The 12,416-nt window shown below is 44.8% G+C and overlaps 1 protein-coding gene and 1 non-coding gene across 8 annotated transcripts in view; both read left to right on the top strand.

Annotated features, from left to right (window-relative positions):
- Positions 1-12,416, top strand: part of PRKN (parkin RBR E3 ubiquitin protein ligase) — a 1,211,540-nt gene that overhangs the window by 916,135 nt on the left and 282,989 nt on the right. The window lies entirely within an intron of this gene.
- On the top strand, positions 717-788 carry TRNAC-GCA. The gene has a single exon. It is a non-coding gene; the product is annotated as a tRNA-Cys (tRNA).

Raw genomic sequence — 12,416 nt, 5'->3', positions numbered from 1 at the left:
AATATACACTTTAAGGGATCAGGCCGTTAGGAGTCTGAAGGTCTCAGAGTCAAGATCCTAGTCAAGTCTGAGGCTGTGGCACCCAGAGCCCAAGATCTGATTGTGGTCAGTCTCTCCATGGGCTGTAGTCTGCAAAGACTCCTCTACCGTGGGATTTCCCAGGCAGGAATACTGGAGTGGGTTGCCATTTCCTTCTCCAGGAGTTCTTCCTGACCCAGAGTTAAAACCTGCATCCCCTGCATTGGCAGGGGAATTCTTTATCTCTGAGCCACCCGGGAAACCCAAGTTCTGCTTGTGCTGTCCCAGTGAGGGCCATTTGTCAGTTCATCAGTGGCTTAGGAGGCTTTGTAAAGGACCACCCATGTGTATATACAATGATCATCCAAATGACCATTCTACATCCTTACTACCAACAGCAACCTAGCTGAGACATTACCCTTTTACAACTTATTTTCCTTCTGAAGGCTGTTCTTCATAGATATATTGGCATGATTTTATCTGTATATAATAACTTTGAATAGGGGCACATTGTTATTCTTATGACCTCAAACACCATGCCCATGTAATACAAAGTGATAGACTTTATTGTGATGTCATTAATGAATTTAGGGAAGTTTTAATTAGGCAGCAATGTCATATGCATGTACAGCTAAGAATTAACAACCCTTATAGCATGAAAACTATTTAAATAGTTATATGAGAATAAGCTAGGGGCTTCCCTGGTGGCTCAGAGGTTAAAGCATCTGCCTGCAATGCAGGAGACCCAGGTTCGATCCCTGGGTTGGGAAGATCCCCTGAAGAAGGAAATGGCAACCCACTCCAGTATTCTCTTGCCTGGAGAATCCCATGGACGGAGGAGCCTGATAGGCTACATGCAGTCCACAGGGTTGCAAAGAGTCGGACACGACTGAGTGACTTCACTTCATATGAAAATAAGCTAAAATTAATCAAGCCATTTTATAGGATTGTGCATGACACCTATCCTTCACCTATTCTGCTCCCAGTCAGGCTTCTCTCAAAGAAGCAGAATTCAACTAAAGTTAGCTTTAAAAAAAAGAGAGAGAGAAAATTATCCATGCTCCTGGGTGGGTTAGGAAAGGGTTAGGCTATTGATTCAACTGGATTCAGGTCCTAAAATGATGTCTTCTTGAAGCTACAGATCTTTCCAACACTCAGCTCTGCCCCCACTGTGCTGACTGTTCTCAAATAGGCTCTTTCCTCATGGTGACAAAGATGACCACAGGGAACTCTTGGTTTATATCCCACCGGCTTAGCCAAAATCACATGTACAGAGCAACAGCAACCACAAAGAGAGAGAGAGATGTGATTGACGGTGCCCACACTTGACCTCAGGAGATGGGGCAACCCCACCTGAATCAAACTAAGGACAGGGAGAGTTCTCACTGCCCAAAGAGATGCTGGGTCAGCGAAATTCTTGTCTACTACCTTCTTCCTGTAGGCTGGTCAGAATCCATCATCACTTTCTTCCTATTAATAATCTTTCAGAAAATACCCTTGCCTAATGTGCAACTATCTTACCTGCAGGAGTAAAAGGCTTTTAAAATGAGAACATTTCTTAGTATGACCTAAAAATAGTTCTTCATGCACTGTCAATCTATGTTCCAATGTCCTAATCTTACCCCCTGTTAAATATATTGCCTCTCTGACTTTATCTCCAATAACCTAAATTTGGGACAGAGAATCTGGCCTCTCCAAACGTGTAAAACTCCTGATAAGCTGGCTCCCAGGCATATCTCATGGCTCACGACAAGGAGTTAGAACCCCTCTAAGAAATGCTATGTTTTTTTTCTCCTTTATTGCTTTTAAGTAAGGCAACTTGGAAGAAAGATGGTCTTTCTCCCACAAGACCTTACCAATCGTCATGGGAATTAGCTACAGATGTCAATAGCTCTCTATCAGTTCCTTAAGCATTAATGAAATGATCCCGTGAGAGATCTTAGGCTAAAAATAATTACACATCTACTGAGCCAGAAAGTAGTAGATATTCAATTAATGCTAATTAAATAAATGATTTTGGAGAAAGTATGTAATGCATTGCAAATAGCTTTGTAGATATTACTGTAATTATTAGTGCCAAAAATTGAAGTTTATTTTTTTCTTCTAGATGTTTGCTTTTCATAAATAGCAGAGTACAAAGTGGGTCAGGAGAGGTATCAATCTAACGAGAGTAAAGGTATATAAACTCAAGATTCAGATGATTTTTGAGATGAGACTGGTGTCCCTCTCTGTCTGAATTCATCATATAGATTTGAGAAGTGAATCTTTTCAAGAGATGCTTGTATAGCACCTGTAAGATACTCATTTAAAGTAGGTTGCAAGATATATTTTTAATATCTACTCACTGGCCTATATTTAATATACATTTAACTTTGTGGGGTAAAGATGTCCACTTAGTCCACTTAGAATATTTTGTTTCTCCAAAAGGAAACTGTTGAATTTGAGTCACCTAAGTTTAATAGCATAAAAAATATTTGTCCCAGCAGTGTATACAAAAGAGATTCACCAAGCTAGTCAACGTCACCTAGTTCCTCTGAAACACATCCCAGTGGATGCCCAGGGCCCACTGAAGCGTGGAGACTAGTGACCGTCAACCGCAGTCAGTTATGTTTGTTCCAGACCTCTTTTTGCTAGTTGTGCTTAAGCCTAGATTTCTTAGTTTAATTAAAATCAAATAAACTGATGAATGCCAAAAGAGCTGTTTTTATGAAAAGCTAAGTTGAGGCATTTGGAAATATTTAATAAATCATATTTGTTAGAAAGCTATTATAGCATTATTTGTAGGCAGAATGACTGTAAAAAATTATAAGAAAAAAGAACTAAAAGTTTAAAGCAATTCTGCCTTTAGTTGCTTTGCTAATCTCATTACATCCTTGTTTTACTTTCAAGAAGTTGAACCTGGAATGATGAGCTGACATTCCAGTATGTGGACCCCTACTTTAAAAAATTTAAAGAAGCTTTGATCCTTTATGAAAAGACTATGGTATAAATGTGTACTTATGTGTTTGTAAAATAATAAAATTGTGAACCAAGTTTCTGATTAACCTACCAAATTTTAATCATAGTAGGGACCTCCTCCTGCTCTCTGTTCTCACCAGAACATCTATTTTGACTCTTTCTCCCCAAATCTTCTTCCTGCTGCCCCAAATGCTTCCACTGCTTTTTGAAGTTCAGCTTCTTTCACCTGACTCCTAATGTTTTGTTCTTTTCTAAAAAGTGAGTGACTAGAAACTTAACTAAGAATCCTTTGATCTTTCTCTTTTATTTCCTGAGTGAAAGATGGTTATTGAGTTCTCGTCCACATCAGAAACCCTGTATTATATTCCATAAACATCGCAATAATTCTAGAAAGAGATCAAATTTTTATTAAAATAAACAAGCACTGCAATCATTTTTCTGTCACTTGCCAAAGAAATGTAATAAGCAAGATGTCCAAATATCTGTATCTAATTTACATTTGTATTGCTTCAAGTTTAAGGTACACTTTATCATGAGAACTCTAAATCTATTTTTGTAATTTGATGATTTTACATTCCATATTGATTACATTTATGGACAAAACTAATTTCTTGACAGATGAAAATACTAAAACAAAAGGAACAGACAGCTAAATAACTTCAAGGTAGATTTTCAAATCAACTCGCAAAGTTTTTCTTATTTTAAGTGAGATAGATCCTTCAATTTCTATTGCACTGCATGAGATAATCAAATCCAGAATATTGGGGGGGATCGTTATTTTATGCCAGCCAGAAGTCTATACACTAAACTTTTTCTTAGATGATTAGTTCTGCAAACTCAAGAAAAAAAGTGTGTAAACTCTCTATCCAGGCTGAAACTTCATCACTGTTGGAAAAACGTTTGGTAGGAAGTGTGGTTCATTGGCCAGGGTGGAGTTTGAGAAGGGATGGTGGAACTCAGGCTGTCGGGGCGGCGTGTGGTACAGGGGTCTTAGAGCAGCACGTGACTCTCTGCCCTTGTTAGACTCCTTGTCTTAGGCCGTGAACGTATTCTGAACATAGTGCAAAATATTGGGTAGAAGGTTTGAATGGTTCCTTGGAAGGGATGGAACTCCACCAAGGACCTACTGGCCAGTTTACTCAATGAGCAAAGGTTTTTGGAAGATCAGAGATATCCCCTTCCTGTAAGTTAATTTATTCCATGTGACACTATTTAAACTGTATTTTCTTTTTTTTTTTTGTATTTTCACCCCTTAAAAAAATAATTGTTTTTTTCTTTCCCAGTCAACCCTGCTTATCAAAGAAAACATTATAAAACAAGCAAAGATTTAACAGTAAGAAGAGATTTACTGTTCTTGGCAATTCTCTGAGCTATTACTGAGGGTAATTTGCGATGCTGATTTCTGAAAAGCAATAATGGAAAAGGTGGCGTAGATGCACAGTGAGGGGCTGGCTGGTACTGCAGCCGACTCAGTCTCCTGTGGGCTGACGCTGCAGGCTTCCCCTGCACGCCCGGAGAAAGGATGCCCCTGCCCCGCAGACACACAGACAACAACACACAGCACACACACAACAGACACACACACACACCCCAGACACACAACACACACAGACACACACAACACACACACAGACACACACACACAGACACACAGACACAGAAACACACACACCCCAGACACACAACACACACAGACAGACACAACACACACACAGACACACACACACACAGACAGAAACACACACAACACACAACACACACACCCCAGACACACACACGCACACACCCCAGACACACACAACAGACACACACACACAGACACACACACACAGACACACACAACAGACACAGAAACACACACAACAACACACAACACACACCCCCCAGACACACACACGCACACACCCCAGACACACACAACACACACACAGACACACACACACACAGAAACACACACAACAACACACAACACACACACCCCAGACACACACACGCACACACCCCAGACACACACAACAGACACACACACACAGACACACACAACACACACACAGACACACACACACACAGAAACACACACAACAACACACAACACACACACCCCAGACACACACAACACACACACACAGAGAAACACACACACAACACACACCCCAGACACACACAACACACACACAACAACACACACACACAGAAACACAGACACCCCAGAAACACAAGCACACCCCAGACACACATATACACCCCCAGACACACACACACACAAACACACACAACACATAGGCACACACCCCAAACACACACAAAACACACAGACACACACACACACCTCATTGTCATTTCATTTAGGAAACTAGGTGGGTTTTTTTTCATCTTCAAGAATTACTTTTCAAGATGTCAGCACTTGATCCTGTTATTTCCTAAGGTCATTTGATGAAAGAATGGACTAGAAGGAGCTCTAAATTCATAGACTATGGACTGCATGGCCCAATCCTAGACCTTCCAGGCATATGGTTTTGACAAGTCACTCTCTGAGCTTCTGTCTTATTTGTAAAATGGTGATAAATAGAGCCTGTCTAAAAGGATATTGTTGTTTAAAAAAAAAAAAAAAAACTCAGAGATGAACGTGAAGGAAGTCCAAGCTCTTATGCAACAGAAAGTCCCAGGCGCGGTGGGCATTGTCTACCTTCTGACTGACAGAAAATACCTTGGCCCCATAGGAGAATGGAAAAACATAAGTAGATATGAGAGAAAAAGGTTTAAGAGTGTAGATAAAACCAAGTCTACTGCTTTCACTGTTGGTGGGCTAGAAGCTGCCCTAGCCACACCGATGCCATTCATCGCGGACTGGCCGACCTCCCCTCCATCTGCTGCAGGTCAACAGAGATCTCCTGGAAAATAAGGTACTTTGGAAAATAGTATGCTCCACAGACTTGGGGCCAATTCTCAGAACTTGAGGCTTCACACATCCTTGCATTTTGCTTGACTTTTTTTTTTTTTTTAATTTAGAGAAAGAGAAAGGAGATCTGTTTTAGTTTCCAGCTCCAGATAAGCTGTGTCTCCCCCAGTGACTCAGCGGTGTAGAGCTCACCTGCAACACAGGAGACACGGGCTCAATCCCTGGGTCAGGAAGATCCCGGAGAAGGGAATGGCTACCCACTCGAGGAATCTTGCCTCGGAGATCCCATGGACAGAGGAGGCTGGAGGGCTACAGCCCATGGTGTCATGAAAGAGTCAGACACGACTTAGTGACTAAACCACAACAATAAGTCATAATACCTTTAAGCATTTTCTTTAGAACTCATGCCAGTGCTGGCCACGGAGAGGGGACAGTGCAGTGTTGCCCACTAACAGCGCATGAAAGACAGTTTGGGACGCAGCTGGGAACGAGGCACTTACCTGCTTATACGCGACTAGACGTTTTATTTTTTCTGAGTTAAAAGTTGGGGACCTGTAGACATAATAGTATGTAGGTATTTTCATTACTTTTTCTTCTCTTCCTTTTTTACCATGAATATTTTTTAAAAAATCATTGTTCTTGCATGATTTTGTCCTTGACAGTTTAATCAGAGAAAATGTATTGCAGCCATTTGACATTTATTTATGGTAATGAAATCGACCCAGATGACGTCACCTCCTCCATCGCTAGGCCTTAAGGGGGACTCCTATCACCTGGTGCATTTAGATGGCAGCACAAGGGCTTGGGCTCAGAGCGACAAAGGGAACCCCAGGAGCATCTCATACATGAATGAGTAACTCTAAAAAACTGAAAACTGCCAGCTTCCAATTTCAGCCTGATTGAGTGGTTTATAAAAGCATCTCACCCCTTCCAGCAACAGAGGTTTACGTAAAGCTTCACTGCAAGCCATTTTTGAGGCCGCGCTCCATCAGCTTGCAGAGATGCTTCGGGCTGCGGCCGTGGTGAATCAATTCGGAGGAGGCGTTTTATGTGATGGCACGGCCCCTTCAACAGCTCGCACTATTTCCCTGCACATCTTCACGTAAAATTAGCGTCTCCAGGTAAAGCGCTCAGGCAGCTGGTCTCAAACATCGATCCTGTTCTTGACGTTGGCGCCTTTGTTGCTGTCAGTGTGCCCTTCGAATGGAGCTTTAAAACACCTCACGTGGACTCAGAGCTTTCCTCCTGTGTCCTAACACACCTCCTTCTTAGTTTAGACTTGGCTCTCCTGCCCTTTAGCGATGCCGTTATTCACGGGGCCATCCAAGTCGAGGAAAGCGGCTTCTCCGAGGCAGACGTTTAAGTTAGGAGGAACCTTGCGTCGAAGGGGTATCTCTGTCTGCCATGAGGGACACACTCCACTCTTTTCAGCCCCATCTGCTCCCCGCAGAAATAGCATTTGCCAACAGCGGCAGCCTGAACACCAACGCCATTCTGTTCGAAGAGGTCCGGCCCAGGCCAGTCCGTCTCCGGGGGGATGGCCACCCGGCCGGAGGCCAGAGCTGGTGAAGGGCACCCCCCTCAGTCCCACTCCCCACCTCCAGCTCCTGCTCCCCAGCTTCCTGGCCTGCAAATCCAGGCTGGGTGGCAGAGATGCCCTTGGTGCATAAACACTGTGGTTCGCATGGACAAAGGGAGTGGGGAGAGGCCTGCGTGGGGCTCTCGTGTGTCCTCACAGCTGGGTCACAGCAGTATGCTGGGGCTCCCCGTCCACAGGGCCTGGGCTCCACGCCGGCCAGCACTCGGCATGCTCTGGTCTTCTACCAGGCCCTGTGCCCTGAAGCCCGGGCACAGCACCTGCCCAGAGCGCTTGGTGGGTTAGAGATGGACACGCGAGCTTCCGAGACAGCTTAGGGAGGAGGAGGAATTACCGGGTGATGGATGGTGTGGGAGGGGGGTGCCAGCCCCAAGGACCGAGCCTTGAGGGGCCTCTGAGGATGAAGAGGCATCTCCATTCACACTTAGCTCTTTGTGAGCACGGACAAGCACGTCGTCCCAGAGGTTTTCTCCTGTGTACATTTGACGAAGTCTCAAAAAAGGCATCAACACATTCATTTTGTTCTTAAATAGAGGTCTTTCTGGACTGTCCATGGCAATATGTTACTTAGTTTTGAGTAATCTTTATCATTAATCATCTAGCAATTCAGCCTCCACTTACCTTTCCCTTCCTCTGTTTGACACTTGGGTACTTGCCTGGTGGATCAGACGATAAAGAATCTGCCTGCAATGCAGGAGACCCAGATTCGATCCCTGGGTCGGGAAGACCCCCTGGAGGAGGGTCTGGTATTCTTGCCTGGAGAATCCCATGGACAGAGGAGCCTGGAGGGCTACAGTCCATGGGGTTACAAAGAGTCAGCAACTAACGCTTTCACTTCATTTTCCACTAACCCATTTCCGCTGTTGTTCCACCTATGCAGCTATCAACCTTCCTTCCATTGGGCCCTCCTCCATGAAGAAGAAAAGCAAGGAAACAAAGCAAACAGCTTTGCATAGAGCCTGTCATTCTTTAAAATCAAAAGCATCCCTTTACACTCAAAAGAGTTTACATGGCAAGTTATTGACAAATGCCTCCACGCCCCTGTCTTCATAATAGAGATTGCCTCCCAAGTGAGCTGGGCCCCAGGAAGACACCTGACGACAGAGAGGATTTGGGTTTTTAGAATTTGTTGTAATCAGACTAGCAAAGCATTTTCACTGCGGGCCATCTGTCAGCACATGTAAATAGCCTCATTTGATAAGACCAGATGTTCTAACAGTATTCATTTAAACAAGAGACTACCTGTTCTTTGATTATTGTCAGTTATGGAAAGATGTGATTCTACTATATTCCAAAATGATTTCTCTTTAGTTTTTACGTTTCCTGGTTGATGGGTCTGTGGGCATCTTATTTACCCCAGCATGAGGGGAAAAATCTCTGCATCAGGAATCAGAAACCTGCTTTCTCTTTTCTGTCCCACCATTAGGAATTTGGATTTTGTAAACTGTCGACTACCATCAGCTTTAGTGTCCCCTACTGAGAATGGGATGATTTTCAAGGTCTCCTTCAGCTGCTGTGTAATTCTTCCTTCTTGGGCATGGCTTTGAGGAGGGAGCACTGGCCAGCCCATCTGCGTCATTCGTAGCTGTCCCTGGCCTCAGCGTCATCACTGCTGCATTGGGGATGATCCCAGACATCACACGCAGCATAGCTCTCAGGACAATGCAGCCGCTTAGCACATCCTTAACTCTTCCTTTCTCTTCATCATGAGAAAGTATTATAAAGGGGCAAGTACTCACATTGGTTCATCAGTTTCCCTTTTCTGAATCCTTGTTCCCTGGCCAAGGCCTAGGAATATGCAGGATCACCTATGATGAAAAAACTAAATTTATTAGACCTAAGATGGACATCCTCCAGGTAAATCACAAAGGTCTCCTCAGACCCTAAAGGCAGTGAGTGAGCGCCCCCCCCCCCAGACTCCCCCATCTTCATTTCCAAATGGCCCCAGGTCTGCTTGAATCCTCTGTCACTCTTGAGATGAGTTGAATAGACCCAAGGTCAGGAGTGTGTGTAACTGGTGAGGCTGTGGGCACAGACCTCCAGATTTCCAGCCTCCTCCCCAGGCTCACTAGCTGGGTGACCTGCTTGATTTTGCGGGGAAGGCACTTCCCTCTGCCTCTGTGATACAACGCGGTGGGGGCAGGGTGGTGTATATTTGCGTCCCTCCCACGGGTGGTTGGAAGGATTGAATGAGCTATTCTGGGCCCAGCACACCGATGAGAAGTGGGCTGATGTCACATCCCCCTGAGGTCACCCAGCCTGAGGACCCCCTCCACTGCCACGCTCCAGGTCTCCAAAGAGACAGCCGTATTTATATGTATATTTTTGCTTTTTTTTTTAACTTTTTATTTTGTATTGGGGTATAGCCAATTGACAATGTTGGTAGTGTTTCAGATGAACAGTGAAGGGACTCAGCCATACATACACACGTGTCTGCTCTCCCCCAGATCCCCTCCCCTCCGGGCCACCACAGAACATTGAGCAGAGTTCCCTGCGCTGCACAACTAGGTCCTGTGGGTTATCCATTTTATTTTAATTTTTTTGGGAGGGTTACCCACTTTAAATACAGCAGTGCGTCCATGTCTGTTCCAGACTCCCTAACTGTCCCTTCCCGCCGGCAACCATAAGCTTGTCCGCTCAGGCTGTGAGCCTCTTTCCGTTTTGTAAGTAAGTCCATTCGTGTCATGTCTTTTTAGATTGCACCTGTAAGGGCCGTCATACTGTGTTTCTCCTCCTACGTCTGAAGAGCCAGCCTTCCCGCTCCTTGGGAGCTTGCGGGCATCCCTCTTTGTCCAGTCGGTCCGCACCTGAGGCTGGCAGCCTGCCCGCAGGCATTGCTGCATCACACGCCTGTTTCCACTGCCCCTGAGAGACGGTACCTCTGCGCATTGTGCCAGGGACCCAGGGACCCACTTCAGGTGGGGGCCACCTCTGGCTTTGCTGACGTTCTCCAGGTGGCTCAGCCTCTCCCCCAGCACACGCACAGTATGCACCATTTTCAGCCCCCAGCTTCTTCCCGTGGTCTGACAAGAGAGATTTTGGACAGAGGGACCTCCCGTCCCCCGGCGGGGTGAGCAGCTGCCCTCTTTGTCCCCCGCTGGAAAAATCAACTGAAATGAGTTCTGTCGGCGGGACTGGCAGGCAGAGACATGACAGTGGGCACTCTGGTTGAATTATGACCGTTTCAGGGAACCGATTCTCCTCCGAAGTGGTGGGAAAGCACTCTTCTTTGTGCAGAAGATTCATTTGGAAGCGAAGAGAAGGATGCTCCTGGCTTTGCAATATCTCAGACCATTTAACTGCACCACGCTCTTTGATTCCACCTGGCATACTTATTCTCTGCAGTTTCCTCAGCTCCACAGTAGGACGTGGCTTTTACAAAATCCCTGTGATATTCTTTTCAACTCTCTCCAGTGTCTGTGTAGGTGTCAATAGTGTTAATTTGTTTGATGAACTTCCACAGACCCCAACTCTATTATGCTGTGAGCCAAATATCTACCTGACTTTAAATAGATATCTTAAGGAGTCAATGCCACTAATGGGAATATAGCATGAATCGAAGTGGGCTCCTGGAACACTGTAGTTTTAAGTATAGCATCCTCAGTTAGAAAAAAAGATAAAAATACACTATGATAAACTAGAATTGTGAGGATAGATTTGCAGGCTGTTCAACAGAGGAAACTTGTTTGGCAGTCGGAAAACAAAGAAAACGAACTAAATTAACTCCTCTGGGTATGTGTGTGTATGTGATGTGTGTGTGTGTGTGCGTGCGTGAGAGAGAGAGATTTTGTTCCAAAATGCTTCTCAGACCTGGAATAAATATTCCAGTTTTAATTTTTATTATACCAGATAAATGCATTATTGTTTGGACAGCCAAGCCTGGGATAGAATTTTAATTGAAGAACCATAGATTTTATAGAGGGAGATACTTAATGATCTGCAAAGCTTTAAATGGCTTATTGAATATTTAAAAACAGACGCATTTTCCAGAGACAGTTGGATTTATTTTGACTTTCATTATTTCAAGGTGACTGAAAACAGAAAAGTAAAACTTTTTTTTTTTAATTTTTCAAAGTGAGATCTAATGAATCAAGATGCAGTTTCACCCAAATGCCATAATGTTAAGCATGAGGATTAATGGATGATGCTTTGGCAGTTACTAATTATTTGTACCATTATTACTAAGCAAAGGCAGAGTTCCATTGCCAGAAAAATTCATAGGTCCTGTGTCTTTATTTTCTTATTTCTCTCATGTTCACCTATTTTCATAATGGAAATCATCACTGGTCTTATTGATAAGCAAAGAAAGGAGTCTGGCAACATCCTCAGAGAAAACTTGGCCCTCCCAGGGAGACTTCAGAAGGGAAAGGCTGGCGTGCCCTGCAGGAGCCCTGGTCCTGGGTGGGGTCCTGGGTGGGGTCTGATAGGCAGGGATGGACTCAACCCTCAGAGGATCTCACTGAGCCACACAAGGAGCTAGGCACAGATCATGCCTTGCACATGACGCATGGCATCAACAACGTCCCCACGTGTTAGCACCCTCCGGGGAGCTTTAGACACATAAGGCTGCCCCGACCGCACCCAGAGGTTCTCCGCTGGCCACTGGAGAAGGCCTTGTTGTTTGTGTTGTTCGCTAGAGCTGCAGTACTGTGAGCCGTGCTCAGTCGGGTCCGACTCTTTTCAACCCCGTGCCCTGTAGCCCTCCAGGCTCCTCTGTCCGTAGGATCTCCCAGGCAAGAATACTGGAGTGGGTTGTCGTTTTCTTCTCCAGGGGATCTTCCTGACCCAGAGATTGAACCCACGTCTCTTATGACTTCTGCATCGGCAAGCAGATTTCTACCACTGAACCACCTAGGAACTAGGGGCTTAAGCAAACAGTAGGCAGGTCTTTTCTCACAGTTCTGGAGCCTAGACCTCTAGGATCAAGGTGTTGGCAGGGTCACC

Source organism: Cervus canadensis, chromosome 33, assembly GCF_019320065.1.
Source record: "Cervus canadensis isolate Bull #8, Minnesota chromosome 33, ASM1932006v1, whole genome shotgun sequence".
NCBI lineage: Eukaryota > Metazoa > Chordata > Mammalia > Artiodactyla > Cervidae > Cervus > Cervus canadensis.
This window is presented reverse-complemented; position numbering and strand designations above follow the sequence as displayed.